This window comes from Pipistrellus kuhlii, unplaced genomic scaffold, assembly GCF_014108245.1.
Source record: "Pipistrellus kuhlii isolate mPipKuh1 unplaced genomic scaffold, mPipKuh1.p scaffold_m20_p_142, whole genome shotgun sequence".
Lineage (NCBI taxonomy): Eukaryota > Metazoa > Chordata > Mammalia > Chiroptera > Vespertilionidae > Pipistrellus > Pipistrellus kuhlii.
The window spans coordinates 119,001-134,026 of NW_023425452.1; the positions used below are offsets into that span (position 1 = coordinate 119,001).

The window sequence follows — 15,026 nt, forward strand, 5'->3', positions numbered from 1 at the left end:
TGTTTACTTGCTTCACGCCCCAGAGAAAAGAGGACGTGGACAAGGAGATGTTCTGCTTTCCCAGTTGCCATGGACGACGGAGGCGCCCCCGGGGACAAGCCTCGCTCTGTCCCAGAGAGAAATACGGACCCGAGTCTTACGACGCAGCACCCCCAGCCCGACGGGAGGCCTCGGGTCGTGGCCCAACAACATCTGAACCAGAGCGCCTCTCCCAGCCCGGCCAAGCTTATGTTTCTGATTACACTGCGTTCTATCAGCCCCGTCCAGCCGGCCCCACAGCCAACTGCAGCCTCCTCCCCTCCCGCCCGCCCCTTTCACACGGCCAGTCACCAGTTCCCATCCACGTCCCAAAGAGCCGTCTGCCCACGGCGTGTGTTTCTGCTTCCGCAACCCGTATCCAGGCCTTCCTCATTTCTGTCTGGAATTATCGCCACATCCTTCCAGCTACCATCCTCTTCTCTCCCAGGTCCTTCAGCAAGCCCAGAGCCATCTTCTTAAGTAAAAAGAATGCATTTATATTGATTTCAGAGAAGAAGGGAGAGGGAGGGAGAGATGGAAATATCAATGATGAGAGAGAATCATGGATCGGCTGCCTCTTGCACATCCCCTACTGGGGATGGAGCCCACAACCCCGGCTTATGCCCTGACCGGGAATCAAACTTGACCTCTTGGTTCCTAGGTTGACGCTCAACCACAGAGCCACGCAGTCAGGTGACAAAGCTCTTCTCTCTTCTGGACTTACCGTCCCGGAAAGCGGCTCCTGGTCTCCGGAGGTGATCCTGAACCGGGCTTTGTCACTCAGCTCCCTTGGGTTTGAGTGTGTTTACCGTTCCACACTTTTGCTCTCTTATTTCCCACATCAGCGTTCCAGGACCTGGGAAACCCTCCCCTCAAGCCCCACTTGCACTGTCACTAGTAAAGGAATAAAAAGGGCTTCTGACACCTTTTGACTCTTCCCATTGGGAAAGGTCTCTACAGGCATGGCTTTTAAGTGCTCTGTTTTCTTCTTCTTCTTCTTCTTCTTCTTCTTCTTCTTCTTCTTCTTCTTCTTCTTCTTCTTCTTCTTCTCCTCCTCCTCCTCCTCCTCCTCCTCCTCCTCCTCCTCCTCCTCCTCCTCCTCCTCCTTCTTCTTCTTCTTCTAAATATTTATTTCAGAGAGGAAGGGAGAGAGAGAAACATCAATGATGAGAGAGGATCATGGATCAGCTGCTTCCTGCAAGCCCCACACTGGGGATGGAGCCCACAACCCGGGCCTGTGCCCTGACAGGGAATCGAACTGGGACCTCCTGGTTCATAGGTCCGAAGCTCAGCCCTGAGCCGTGCAGGCCGCGTCTCCTCTCCTTTCTGCCATGGAGTGAGAGGGCCCATTCTTATCTTCTTAAACCTGAGGCTCAGTGTCGCCGAGCCCATTGCTTCACATCCAGCGGTGGGCACAAGCAGGCTTACAGTTGCGATACCAATACATAACACAGCAGTTACTAAGCAAGAATACAAGAGTAAGTCTGTGTTTTGTGTACCCACCGCTGTCCGCCTACTTTTGCCCAGCCCCGTATACCAGGCCCCTGGCATAGAGCAGGTGCTCCTTACCTAGTGACTCACCAGACACCGAGTGAGGACGGACAAGGCCATCGGCTCCCGTTGTCCCACGCACCTCGGACAAAGAACGGCGGTCCCGGGGCGCCCTCTTATTGAGTAAACTGCCCCATATTTTCAGAAAGTGGGGGTTCCTCTCCAGTGGCTGGGAGCGTCTGTACATGAAAACTCATCTCGGGGCGCTTGCAAAGCTTCCCCCAAATCCCCAGGTGGCCCTCGAGACGATGACTCCGCAGGTGTGATGTGCAGGCCGAGAACTGTCCATGTGGACAAGTGTCACAGAGGGTTCCCCCGACGGAGCGTGGCTCCGCCTTTAGCTCCGGGGAGACTCTGTTCCTGTCTCGTTTCTGGGTTTGTCTGTGCCCAGGCCTGTCTTCCCGGTAGATCATAAACTCACCGGGGTTTGTATCTCATCGTTTCAGACCCATGACCCAGAGCCGAGACCTACTGGCTGCTCAGGTCACGTTCATGGGACACATGTTTGTCGGCAAAGACGTAGGAGGCTGGGCCCCCTCTTTTCTTTATAAAGCTGGCCTTTTAGGACTTTCAGAAAGAAGGCCCGAGTGCCCCTTGTTCCATTTAACGAGCTCACTGTTAGCGCGTGGGCAGCCCAGAGTTCATGTTTTCCAAATCGGGTAGCTCTTAGCATGTTTGCTTTTTTAAATACTAAGCAGCGTTCCCCTCCACATAGTTCCTAACCCTGCACTCCAGGCCACAAAGCACTGCTTGTAACAAACACGCCATGCGGAGCCACAGGGTGCATGTGCTTGGCTTTTATCCCGAGGTTTGGCCACATCCAGGTCCTCCGCGGCCCCGGCTTTCACCGCAGCATGCCCTCTGCCCACCAGGCTGCTCGCCGGGCGAGAGCGAGAGGAAGACCTTCCAGAACAGGCACACACGGCTCCCCTCGGAGGGAAGGAGGACAGAGAGGTCGCGCCTGCTCACAGCGGTGCTGGGTTCGAGGCCTCAGCTGGGTTCCGATGGGGAACCTCCGGCCGGAGGACCAGCTGCTGCCTGAAGAGCCACGATGTCTTTGGGGGTCGCACTGGGCTCTCTCCGACGTGGGCACCTGAGCCGTGTGGCTCTGCAAACAGCATGGGACACGCGGAGGCACCGGTTTCTTCTCATTGAAAATTCCGACTGTGAACTTAGGTTTTAAAATGTCCTTACAGCTATCGAAGTGTTGGCTAGAAACACCTCCGGAAACCTCACTGCTCTATGCTAAAGGGTATTTCTCGTGGCGGTATGTTCCGTGTATTCGTATAGTCCGATGACAAAACCGATGCAATTTTGCAAATATTTTGGAGTCTCAAGTTGGGGCAGATGCATATTCTTTTCAAATCTGACTTATCCAATGGCAAGTATTTATTGTGATAATGGCCTCATGTATGTAAAATGTGTGCCCTGAGGAGAAGCACACACACAAACACGCAGTCTTTACTTCCTTAAAATAACTCCTCATGTCAATCCTTTTGTTAAAGCTTTCCTGTGGCATGTTTATTGATGAACATTTCTGTGGCACGGTTATCAGCGCGAGCATCACTCAGATGGCTAAACAGTAGTTGACTACCTTCCTTCCGGAAACATCCACGGTCTCCACGTGAAATGGAACTGTGATTTTGATCTAATGTTCCAGTACACAGCGCTGCCAAATAACATCTAGAGTAAACACTCTTTCAGTGTCTTTGAGTCATGGCCATTGTTGTTTTTGTCAGTGGCGATACTAGATGTTGTCATTGAATTCATGGTGATTCCCCTAAGAATTATTTTATAAAGATAAGCATTGTATTTTACGAAGCCACCCAGGAAAAATTGTCGAAGTGATTGCACTTGGTCCATTTTTGTCAATTCTTTTGATAATTTCCTCTGGAACTGAAGTTAAAAACAACATCTGTTGAATTGGCTGAAAACTGTATTATTATTTTGATTTTTAAAAATTCATAGTAATGACTAAATAAAACATTTCCTAAAGATTCTGGGAAAATGTGTCAGTATAATCATTATTAACTTTAGTTAGAATAAGGATTTTTTTTTAAGCTTAATAGATGAGTTCCCTATATCTTTAAAGCATCCCTTTTAGTTATTCACATAGATTTATTTGGTGGCCATAAGAAAATAATTTAAAAAAACACCAGTCATGTAAACGGATTTTATAAGGTCTTTGCAAGAAAGGAGATTTGGCAGAGAGGAGATTTGGTAAAGAATTGTAGACATGAGGCCATTTACTGAGGAATAAAGAACACGTGATGCATATTCCTGACGAGTCACTCTGGTGAGCGATTCCTGAGAAATAATGGTGTTATTGCCACCGATTCCGCTGCAAACGAGGCTTTTGTGGAAGTGCCCGCTAAGTCATAGTATTAACTACCACACATACAGCCTCTATAACAGAAACATCGCATCCTTCTTTAACCAGTGGTGTTTCTAACAACATATCCAGCTCGTGAAAGGTACTGAATAACATTTACCAATTCAGTGGGGAAAAAATTAGAATGGATTAAAAAAAAGGTAGACTGCTAAGATATCAAGACATTGATTGACTTCGAGCATTTTTTCAAAATTACGTTGTCTGTATTAAGTGCTGTTTTCTACAATTTGTAAAATCCCATCGGCTCTTCTCTTCTGTCATCGTATATGCCTTTAAGTGGATAGCATACATGGCGGCCAGTGACCACAGCTTTCATGAGGAAAACAGAGGACTAGAGCTTCTGTCCCGCTTTGCCACTACCCAGCTGTTAATTATTTATAAACAAAGTGGTACTCTCTCTTTCCGTCTCAGTTTCAACAGCATGAACCATTGTATGGGCTACATCATTTATATGCCCACTTACCTCGTAAACATTTTTCAGTCAACAGACATCTGCATTGCATGCTTCTGTGGGCCTGGTGTCTGTGTTCTGTGTGACAGGTCCTCGGATCATGGGAATACAGTAAACCCATGCACAGACGAGCATACGAGTTTAGACAGCGTAAGGGGAGCAGCCACCACAGAAGGAGCTGGCCGGTGACGGGAGGGGTGTGATTCTCTGACAGTTGTTGGAGGCTGGGGAGAAGGACCAGGCGTGTGAGGCCCGGGGAAAGGTTTCCCTGAGGCGGCTGGGAAGGCAGTTTGGGTTCCATGAGGTCAGCTTTGGTGAGAGAGCTGGTTTTATTCTAAATGCTACGGAAAGCCACGGTAAAGTTCCAATAAGAGGTGGGATGTGGTTTAAGTTATGTAGCAGAAAATAATATTGCATCTGTGCAGAGAAGACTATTTTATAATGTGTGTTGTGGCCAAATAGCATGTACATAGTTACGTATATAAATGTATGAAAGTGAATATGCATATGCATATCTATCTATGATGAGAAATCAATGGAATGGATGAGAAATCCAATGCATTGATGAAGAAATCAAATTTGATTTGATCAATCAAAATGGTTCTGTAAAACTTTTCCTCTAATAATTTAAAAAATCCGTCAGGCCTGGCCAATGTGGCTCAGTGGTTGAGTGTCGAACCATGAACCAGGAGGTCACGGTTCAATTCCAGGTCAGGGCACAGGCCCAGGTTGCCAGCTTGATCCCCAATGGAGGGCGTGCAGGAGGCAGCAATTAATGATTCTCCCCCTCATCATTGATGTTTCTCTCTCTGTCCCTCTCTGAAGTCAATACAAATATATTTAAAAAATCTGTCAGTAAAAATCTAGTTGAATAGAAGGGCATTCAGTGAAAACCCAGGTGTTGTTTGTATAGGAAGAAGGTAAGAGGTACTAACATATGATTAGAGGCTGGGTATTTGTCCACCTGGCATTGGAGGGAAGCAGTAGATCTTTAGTCATGATGAAGAGAACGAAGATGGCCATTTTACCAACAGCAAACATGTAAGATGCTATTTTTTATTTGAATTAACCACGAGGTTAAAGTTTTTAAACGAAGGGGACTAAGTCCAAACCACTAGGATAAGCCTGTTTTAAATACAAAAGTAATGAAGTCGAGCTATCAGATGTCTAAGGAAGTTTACTCAGTGGAAAAGATGTCTCGATGGAACTTTTCTGATAAAATTCTCTCTCTATATAAAAGGCTAAGCAATGGTAGAACTGGTAGTTATGACATGCACTGGCCACCAGGGGGCAGACGCTCAATGCAGGAGCTGCCGAGCTGTGGTGACTTGGCAGCTGTGATTCTCGGTGACCCACCTGGAATCAGAGAGAAGGGAGCCCAATTTGGGGTGCTTCACCCGAGAACCGCCTTCGCACACCTGGGACCCTCGGGGAATGTCGGAGAGCCAGCCAGAGGGGCTGCACACTCCGCAGAGGCCCTTCGAGCTGCCCAGCTGCAGCCAGCCGGGGAGGGGCCACGGGAGACTGGCTCCAGGGTGTGTCTGGCCCGCCTCGCCCAGTCCCGCCCCACCGGCCACCTTCTAATTAATTAATTAATTATCTCCAGGCCCCGGTTGGAATATAAGAATTTCATGTTCACATCTGAGTGAGTCGCACAGGTTGGATGTTGGTTACACATCCCCTAAGTCACATCAGTTCTTCCGGGAGAAAGTGATGCGTAATAAGTCAAGTCTAGCTTCCGGTCTCTGAGGGTGTCTTTGCTGCCTGCTCTGACTGACTGTGTGTGTCACTAGTTGCTCATGTAGGTTTGCCTCATGGAGAGCTTGTTCCGTTGGCCCTAGTGAGTGTGTGGCGAGCGGTGTGTGTTCAAACCACCGACTCACAGGGTGACGCCATCCTCGTTATCATCCCCGCAGTGTGGCTCCAGGCCCTCATGCTTCCTCTCTCTCTCTCTCTCTCTCTCTCTCTCTCTCTCTCTCTCTCTCTCTCTCTCCCCCCTCTCTCTCCTTTCTCTCTCTGTCTCTCTCTCCCTCTCCTCTCCCTGTCTCTCTCTCCCTCTCCTCTCCCTCTCCTCTCCCTATCTCTCTCCCTCTCTCTCTTCTCTCTGTCTCTCTCTCCCCTCTCTTCTCTCTCTCTCTCTCTCTCTCTCTCTCTCTCTCTCTCTCTCTCCCCTCTCTCTTCTTTCTCTCTCTGTCTCTCTCTCCCTCTCCTTTCTCTCTCTCTGTCTCTCTCTGTCGAGCTCTCAGAGCTGTGCCCGGGGCAGTGGCTGTTGCCCGGTGGGGCAGCAATAGCGGTGGAGCAGCCGCTGGTGCGGGAATGTTATTAACACGACCGCCTCCAGCTGCCACCCTGACCGCCGTGTCCTCCGCCCGTCCCTCCACGTTCAGTGTCAGCCTCCCAGGGCCTCCTGGCTAATCCCCGACGCCTCTGTGCCATGTCCCAGCCTTATCCGTGGCCTCAGGAAGTAAGAAAGCCGTCAGCCCAGACCTCACACAATCCGTCAAATTCAAACACAGCAACCGCACGCCTCCTGGAAAGTGTGGACATCAAATCCAGAGAAATAAGGAGACCTGGGAGGAGAAGGTTCACCATGGTCTGCGTGCGGCTCTGCGTGCGGCTCTGTGTGCGGCTCTGTGTGTGGTTCTGCGTGCGGCTCTGCGTGCGGCTCTGTGTGCGGCTCTGCGTGCGGCTCTGTGTGTGGTTCTGTGTGTGGTTCTGTGTGTGGTTCTGTGTGCGGCTCTGCGTGCGGCTCTGTGTGTGGTTCTGTGTGTGGCTCTGTGTGTGGTTCTGCGTGCGGCTCTGCGTGCGGCTCTGTGTGCGGCTCTGTGTGTGGTTCTGTGTGTGGTTCTGTGTGTGGTTCTGTGTGTGGTTCTGTGTGCGGCTCTGTGTGTGGTTCTGTGTGTGGTTCTGTGTGCGGCTCTGTGTGTGGTTCTGTGTGTGGTTCTGTGTGTGGTTCTGCGTGCGGCTCTGTGTGCGGCTCTGCGTGTGGTTCTGTGTGTGGTTCTGTGTGTGGTTCTGCGTGTGGTTCTGTGTGCGGCTCTGTGTGCGGCTCTGTGTGTGGTTCTGTGTGTGGTTCTGTGTGTGGCTCTGTGTGCGGCTCTGTGTGTGGTTCTGTGTGTGGTTCTGTGTGTGGTTCTGTGTGTGGCTCTGTGTGTGGCTCTGTGTGTGGCTCTGTGTGTGGTTCTGTGTGTGGTTCTGTGTGTGGCTCTGTGTGTGGTTCTGTGTGTGGTTCTGTGTGTGGTTCTGTGTGTGGTTCTGCATGCCACCGCCCCGCGTCCCATCATCCTGGCCACCGGCCGAGTGGCCCCGTGGCCCCTCGCTGCCCACCCCTCCCTCCGTCACTGCCACGCTCTCGTCCGTGACTGTCTGTTTTACCTTCCACACATGAGTGAAGCCACACTGGTCTTCTTAGCGTTTGCTTTTGGGTTTTCATAGTCATAAGCATGGTGCAGGAATGTTCTGGAAAATGCTGTTAATTGTACTGTAAAGTGAGAGCTGGATGTTTCTGTATTTTGTTTTCAGTAAAAACCTCGTACATGTCCTGAACTTTTTGAAATAAAGTAACGAGTCCCCTGTTTCTCAGGATCCAGGTTAGATACAAACCCTTCCATGAGGTTTCTCTAGTTCCTTAGAGCTTGCTTCTTGCTCCTCTGTACCATTTCCCGCTTTTCACCTCCTTTATATTATACCAGAGGCCCGGTGCACGATATTCGGGCAAGAACAGGCCTTCCCTCCCCTGGCTTCCCTCCCAGCCACCTGGGGGCCGGCACGTCCCCGCTCCAGGCCCGCCCGAGTGCCCGCAAGTCCCTTCTGTCCGGAGCACTGTGGCTCCCTCCACTGGCCCCCTCCCCTCATAGCAGGCATCCTGCTCCTGCCGGCTGCTCCAAGCCTGCATATGCAAATTATCCCGCCATCTTTGTTGGGTTAATTTGCATACGCACTCTGATTGGCTGTGAGTGTAGCAGAGGTGCAGTCAGTTTACATGTTTGTCTATTATTAGGTAAGACTGTGGGTTGTTGTTTTTGTTAGTGAGAACACCTGCTACAGTTGCCGGAACCGATCTATTCAGAGACACAGGGGTCAGTCCTCTTCCCCGTGTTCGCAGGTCTCCTCCTGCAGGAGGCGCTCAGGGCAGGTGCTCAGAGGAAGGGGGAAGGCGAGCGGCCTGTGCCCTTTGGCCCCACGCTCCCTGTGATGATGCTGCTTTTGCTGCCCGTTTTCCCATTTCTTTGATCTAAATCCGTCCAGGGGCCTTCCCGTTTGTGAGCAGAGGGGAGCACGCCCAGACAGCACGTCTGATCCACACCAATTAAAAAACGACGGAACGCCCCGCTCGCCGGAACGGACAGGTGTGAGGGATCGTCACTGCAGACCACGTGAATTGGGTATTTTAATAAAAGAGAGAAAATATTATTTACCAGACTTTTTTTTTTTTCTTTCTTGCTTTGGCAAATTGTACACTATACTTAAGAGTTCACCACCAAAAACTGATTAAAAATATTTTTATTGACTTCAGAGAGGAAGGGGGGTGGAGAGAAACATCAATGATGGGCAGCCCGGGCGTGTGCTCCCTCTGAACCAGGAGCAGCGCCGGCCACAACCAGAGCAGAAGCTTCTCCATCCTGGGAGCACAGCCAGACAGACTCCTGCCTGTGAGAGGGGCAGAGACTCCGAGCCAGCCACACACGGCCTCGCACACCCTGCTCTTATCCAGACGGAGCTGTGCTCACACCGCCGTCTGGCAGGTCCCGGCACCTGGAGTGTGGGAGAGATTTGCTGCAGGAACAGACGGCCCTCATGTCCTAACCGTATGGACGAGTAACAGGCCAGAATGACATGATGGAGACTCTAACTGGCCTGCTTTAGAGTTTGACATTTCTGGGGGAACAAGAAGAGGCAAAACCAAAATAAGACAATCCCGGATTTCAGGGAAATGAGCGACACGTGTGAGGGACTCAGCTTAGCGGTCCCCGGGAGGGGCTGTATGAAGTGTTCCGCACCGTATTATTTTATTATCTCACTCCACCAGCCTTTATAACGAGGGTATCGTCTCCGCATGCTGGAGAGAAAGGTTCCTTGAAGAAATGAACCTCCTCGGAGTCGCAGGGTCCGTGCTTCTGTGGTTCTGAGGCTGAGAACACCCCTCGGCCGTTCCGTGTGGCTCTCAGGCCGTGGGAGCGGACTGCTTGTGAGCACACAGCTTGCAGGGCGCCTTGAAATGGCTAAGGCAGCGGGAGTCTCCTGGGCCACAAAATGCTTTAAATGTAAGACAGCTCACCTACCACCGTTCGCTCTCTGAGGCTGTCAGCCCTGAAACAGCAGCGCTCGGGGGCTGAGGGCGGGCGGCAGTGACGCCCAAGGCTTCCCAGCTCCTCTAATCAGCGCTGAGCCCTCCGGAAGCAGCTGCCTCCTTGTCCTCACCGTGCCTGGAAGCTCCTTGGGTTTGATCCTTCCCCCGTGGGCGTGGGCCAAGGGTTAATGTCCAGGCCTCGGGAGTAACTGATCTTCTCCGTGACTTAACGTCGGCGCCTTCCTCCCACTCCCAGCACGCCCGCCCGGGGAAAACGACGGAATCCTAAGTACACGATAACAGGTCTCCGTTAATTCACTGTGAACCTGACCATGCTTATGTGTTACTCGGGCGCTGACCGCCGAAAGTGGCTGACAGCTCCCTCCTCCGTCCTGCGAGTGACAGCACGGCCTGGTGTGCAACGACACGATTTCAATGTCCTAATCACCTCGAACGCACCTCTCTTCCCGGGCAGTCTCACTCCTCGCCGCTGTGCGAGCTGGAAAGCAGGCAGTGCGACCGGGGCCCGTGCCTCCACAGAAACACACACCTGGGACCCTGAGCCTGAGCCGCCACGGGCACTGACTCACGTGTCACACGGGTGTGGGGGGAGAGCAGCCTTGTTGGAAGTTGCAAACGCCCAGCAGCGCCTGCCTGACGGCTGAGCGCTCTCCTGTTTCCACACCTTCCTGTGCTGCGTGGCCCGGGGAAGCGCCCGGGGGAGGCCGGGTGCATCTCCCTGCCTCGTCTGTGTCCTGTGCATCTCCCTGCGTCATCTGTGTCCTGTGCATCTCACTGCGTCATCTGTGTCCTGTGCATCTCACTGCGTCGTGCTCATTGCTGTGCATCTCCCTGCCTCGTCTGTGTCCTGTGCATCTCCCTGCGTCGTGCTCATTGCTGTGCAGCTCACTGCGTTGTGTGTGGGCAGCCGGCTGCGGGGCAGAGTGCCTGGCTCAGGCGCTCTGTGCTCATGTCCTCCCCCATCCTCACAGTTAAAACGGAGGCAAACGTAAAGACCAGGGCCCTCCCTGCTCCTGGTGGCGCTGTCACGGGAAGGCGCAGGCTCCTGGGTGGGCGTCTTCCGAACCTCTGGTCACACACTCCTGTGTCCCCGGAGGAGGGCCTCCTGCTCCAACCGGAAGCAGACGGGCTTTCAGTCCGGTGGCCCTGGGCAGTGTGTGGTCGGGGTCATTCTCAGGAGCCGCCTTGGACGTGTTCCAGAGAAGAGAGACGGGCAGGCTATCGCCAAGTGGAGCCTGGGAGGAGGGCGAGGAGCGGGGCGCAGGAAGCGGGGAGGGTGGGGGATGGAGGGGGGCGCGCCCTGGCAGCCTGTCCGTCCATCCGTCTGCGGGAGCGGTCTCTGTGGGGCGGCCTGCCAGGCCGGGCCAGGCTTCCTCCCATTGATGGCGGGCCGGCTGGGGGCGGCCGCGGCGGGCCCTTCTAGGAAAGTCCTCACCCGCTTCCTGCCATTGTGGAGGCTCGAGCTGCACCAGCGGCTGGGAGCAGGCGGGGCCGCGCTTCCTGCCTCTCGCCTGCACCCCAGCCGGAGGGGGGAGGGCCGGGGAGGGGGCAGGCCAGGCCCCCGATGGACGTTTACCCCAGTGTCCCAGCCGCACAGCCCATGCCGAGGGGGTGCTGCTGAGGGGTGCTGGTGAGGGTGCTTGTGAGCTCTGTGGCCACGTGGGCAGCACGGCAGAGGCTGGATGTTCATACGTGTTCTTGAGACCAGGGAAAACCCTCTCTCTGACGGACGGACTCACTGGGCATCCATCAGGCAGTCATCACCGATGCCAAACACCAGGGCCAGAAGCTCACCTGCAGGCAGTGCTCAGGCTGTTGTTTAAAGAGTTAACTGTGAGGACAAAAACGAATGAGGGCTTCATAGTGTTTGCACATCTCTTCCTTCTGCCCCGAGCTCTGTGCTCCCCATGTTTCTGGGAGAGGATTCTAAAAGCCGTTTGTCATTCTCTTGTTTCCTTCTTTCCTGCAAAATTACAACCTTCCCGCCACAGCTGTCTAGGGGGCACACTCGGGAGGGACTAGGGCAGCTGATGCACCCACTGCGGCCGCCCCGTCCTGGTGGGTCCAGCCCCTGGGAGACCCCGTTACTGCCCCTGGGAGACCCCTGCTCTGCCACTGGTTACAGGTCACAGCCCACTGCTGCCACCATAGGTCACAGGTCACAGGTCACAGCCGCCTTTCCCACCAGCAGGCTCACACCTCATTAACGGGCTGCATCCATGTGTCCTGGGGTCAGAGTCAGCTCCACAGGTCAGCTAACTCGTGTATGCCCATTGCCATTTTCTGCAGCTCAGAGCTCAATTTGGAGACCAGGCTTTATTTATTTATTTACACACACACACACACACACACACATGCAGATACACACATGCACACACATACACATGTACATGCACATATACACACATATACGCACACATATACACATACACACGTATACATGTGTACATACATACATACACAAGGTGCACACATGTGTGCACACATACATACACATATACATATACACTCACACGCACACGTGCACTCATATACACACATGCACACATATACGTGCATACACACATATACACACACATGCACACATATACACATACATATACACACACACTAGTCTATACACACACACACACACACACACATTTATCTTCACGCGTTTCGGAAGGCCCGCCCAGCACCCAGGCTTTGTGTGGGACGCACTCCCTCTCCTTGGGGGGGTGCTCCGGGCTCCGGTGCGGGACTGTTTCCGGTCCGTCCTGCTGCTGGGAGTGGAGGCTGTGAGCACCGCGCAGACGTGACCCCGCTGGCCTCAGAGCAGGCTCCGCTCGGTCTCAGGGCCCAGGGCCATGCTCGCCCGGAGGCCCCCTCGCCCGGGGGCTCCGGGGGGCCTGGCTGGGGGGCCCGGTGGGGCTGCCTGTGCCGCTCGGGTTTCCCAGGAGCTCAGCTGTCCTGTCTGAGCAGCTGCCGGCCTGGCCAGCGGCAGGAACCACGTGTAGAGGTCTCCCAGAGCCCGGAGCCGTCAGCGGCACCCAGCCCTCTGTCCCTCCAGCCCATCCCCCCGCCCCGCAGTGCTGGGTGCTCCGAACCCAGGACCCATCAGGCCTGTATCACATGGGGGGGGGGTCCTCTCGGCGTTAGCACAATCGAGGAAAAGCCCTTGTATAGACATTTGTATTGATGTCAGAGAGGAAGGGAGAGGGAGAGAAACAATGGTGAGAATCATGGATCGGCTGCCTCCTGCACACCCCCTACTAGGGAACGAGCCCACAACCAGGCCTGTGCCCTTTGTTGGAATCAAACCTGGGACCTTTCAGTCCACAGGCCGACGCTCTATCCACTGGGCCACAGGGCCAGGGCGTGGTTTGCCTGTCTCTGAATTATATCCTCAGAGGTCGCTCTGACCAGGTCAGCTTGTCACTCGGCCAGTCCAGCCCCATGCACCGCAGCACAGCAGCTCTGGCTCAGTGTTGCCGGCAGCTCCCTCAGGTCCCAGTTGTCCAGTTATTCGCGGCACCGTCTTCAGTGGACACAGCGGGCATAGCCGGAGCCGGGCGAGCTCTGGTCCTTCACGCTGGCCTCTGTGAGCGTGTCTCCTTGTCACAGTGAGCGTGCCTCCGTGAGCGTGTCTCCGTGAGCATGTCACCGTGAGCGTGTCTCCTTGTCACTGTGAGCGTGCCTCCGTGAGCGTGTCTCCGTGAGCGTGTCTCCTTGTCACTGTGAGCGTGCCTCCGTGAGCGTGTCTCCGTGAGCGTGTCTCCTTGTCACAGTGAGCGTGCCTCCGTGAGCGTGCCTCCGTGAGTGTGTCTCTGTGAGTGTGCCTCCGTGAGTGTGTCTCCGTGAGTGTGCCTCCATGAGCGTGTCTCCTTGTCACAGTGAGCGTGCCACCGTGAGCGTGTCTCCGTGAGCATGTCACTGTGAGCGTGCCTCCGTGAGTGTGCCTCCGTGAGTGTGCCTCCGTGAGCGTGTCACTGTGAGCGTGCCTCCGTGAGCGTGTGTCCGTGAGCATCTCCGTGAGTGTCTCTGTGAGCATGTCTCTGTGAGCGTGCCTCCATGAGCGTGTCTCCGTGAGCATGTCACCGTGAGCATGTCTCCGTGAGCGTGCCTCCGTGAGCGTGTGTCCGTGAGAGTGTCTCCGTGAGCGTGCCTCCGTGAGCGTGCCTCCGTGAGTGTGTCTCCGTGAGTGTGTCTCCGTGAGCGTGCCTCCGTGAGCGTGTCTCCGTGAGCGTGTCTCCTTGTCACAGTGAGCGTGTCTCCGTGAGCGTGTCTCCGTGAGCGTGTCTCCGTGAGCGGCTCTTTCCAACGTGAAGCAGACACCGCCCGCAGACGCCCGAGCTGGCCTTCGGGATTGTATTCTCTTCCTGGGTTCTTTTTTGATGTGTTTTTTATTGTTGACAGTATTACGGATGTGTCCCCTTCCTCCCGGCCTTCATCCGCTCCTGCCCGTGCCCATGGTCCGCGGGCCGCGCACCTACGTGTAAGTTCTTTGGCTTCTCCCTTCCGGTCCCCAGCCCCACACTCATCAGACCCGCATGCGGGTGAGATCAGTTCCAGCCTTTCCATCCCTGGCCTGACAGCGCGGGCAGCAGAGACAAGGGGAGCTGCTGGCCTCTCCTTGGCCACAGCAGCACCTGCCGTCCACCCCCCCTCCGCTTGCAAAAAGCGCCCCCCCCACCCCTCCTCCCGGGGTGCTCCTGGGGAGAAATGGCCTCCAAGGCCGGCGGCAGGATGTGCTCGCGGTTTCCGCCCTCGGGCAGCTGCTGGACGTGGGGCCCGGCTGTGACAGCTTTATGGCTCCGGACTCCTCCTGGGGGCTCTGCCTCCGCTGCTTCCTGAGCAATGGGTGCTCCGTGCCAGGCCTCCGGGCGGGGCTCAGAGCTCGGACCCCTGCTCCCCACAGGTCCCCGAGAGCTGCTGGCATTGCCTCGCCCGGTCCCAGAGGAGGCTCTGAGCAAGGAGGATCCCCCCCCCCCCCCCGTGCCGGCCAGGCCTGGCAGGGGCCCCGGTGCTGGGTTAGGGTTAGGCCCGGTGCTGGGAGGGGGGGACGCAGTGCCGGTTCCCAGAGGAAAGGTGTGTCATGGGTCACGGTCTCAGTGCTGTTCCCACGGAGGCGGGTGAGGCCGGCTCTCCCGGAGCAGGGCCTGGGTGGATGGAGCAGCGGGGGCTCTGACTCAGAGGGCGCCCAGGGCCGCTAGCTCAGCAGCTGGAGCATCACACGCTCTGACACGAGGCCTCTCCCTCCCCGGACCCAGGGCTGGGAGAGAACACGGGGAACAAGGCTCCTATTTGCAGGGAAATAGATGATT

At 54.8% G+C, this 15,026-nt stretch overlaps 1 long non-coding RNA gene across 1 annotated transcript; it reads left to right on the forward strand.

Annotated features, from left to right (window-relative positions):
* Nucleotides 1-1,170: 1,170 nt before the first annotated feature.
* Nucleotides 1,171-14,721, forward strand: LOC118718754. Its single transcript, XR_004987916.2, has 3 exons — nt 1,171-1,319; nt 13,713-13,717; nt 14,709-14,721. It is a non-coding gene; the product is annotated as an uncharacterized LOC118718754 (long non-coding RNA).
* The last annotated feature ends 305 nt before the right edge of the window (nt 14,722-15,026 follow it).